The following is a 1,332-nucleotide window of genomic DNA, read 5'->3' as shown; positions in this document are numbered from 1 at the left end:
CCGCCATTACAAGATGGCGCCGGTATCCGGACCTTCTTAACAGTAAACATCCTGCTGCGCCCATAAGGGGCGTGCACAAGAGCCTGCTCTCCCTCGCCTCCTCCCGTGGCGTGATCTCCAGCAACCAATCCGCTTCTTATACGTCCTAGATGGGACCTTTAGACTATATAAGCAACCGCTCTCCCGCTTCTCGGCGTCTTCGGTCTTTAAGCTTCTAAGAGTGTAAGATGCGCATACAATAAACTGCTGCAGAAGGATCCTGACTTGTCCTCCCGCGTCGTTCTTGCCGGCAAGACGGAAAGCGGTCGGGGACAATTTTTGCATCTCCATACTTGTGCGTTTGTTCTCCTGAAGAGACCCACCGAGTCACGGACCCTAGCAGAACTTTTATTTTCCTGCTTCCATTGTCCCTTTTCCCTCTTTCCTGCCATGCTCTTCCTCCCTCTCCTTTATATTTTACATTTAGCAGAAACCAGATGCCCTGGGGTGTTAATGCAGCAGAGCCTGTAGAAGCAAAAACTCAACATACCAAGCCTGGGAGCCGACCAATGATGAGAACAGTGGCAGCTGCTTTTGTCTTGCTGGTTTGTTCCTCACTTAACATAATCCTTTGTGTGTTGATTTTTATTTTTTCTTAAGCACCCTTGTAATAGGGATGTGTGTGTTTATGGGGTGTATGTACACATGTGAATACATACATGCATGGAGGCCACAGGTTGACACCAGAAGCCTTTATCATTCTCCATCATATGTTTTGAGACAAGATCTCTCACTGAGCTCAGAGTGCTGGGATTACAAGTGGCTTCCACACCTGTCCAGCTTTTCTGTGGAGTTGAGCTTTAGTCCTCATGCTTTACACAGTGAGTACTTTATCCACCAGGCCATCCCCATCCCCAACCTTTTTTTTTTCTTCTTTTTCTTTTAGAAGAAACATTTCATAACAGCTTTAACATGTTCAGTAACACACTCCAGAGCAAGGATACATCTCTTTCAAAAGTGGCTGTAAACTTTTAGGTTCACAGTTGAATTAATACAGTTATACAATATTGAACTCAGTATAAACCCTGTAAGAGGTTTGCGTTTTGAATGAGTTTTTACCCTTTAAAGAAGATTGCCATTTCATTTTAAAATATGCTGTTTCCTACATTTTTTAAATATTACTTTTAATTTTTTTAGAAGCAGCATCATTACATCTTTAACATGCCCAATAACAGTTTCCAGAGCAAAGACACAGCTCCTTCAAAAATGGCTATAAAATTTCTACGTTCACTGTTGAATCAATACAGTTATACAATATTGAACTCAGTATAAGCCCTGTAAGACATAAAATTG

Source organism: Nannospalax galili, unplaced genomic scaffold, assembly GCF_000622305.1.
Source record: "Nannospalax galili isolate Female #2095 unplaced genomic scaffold, S.galili_v1.0 scaffold213, whole genome shotgun sequence".
Classification (NCBI taxonomy): Eukaryota; Metazoa; Chordata; class Mammalia; order Rodentia; family Spalacidae; genus Nannospalax; species Nannospalax galili.
The sequence above is the reverse complement of the archived record's forward strand: the minus strand, read 5'-3'. Positions refer to the sequence as shown.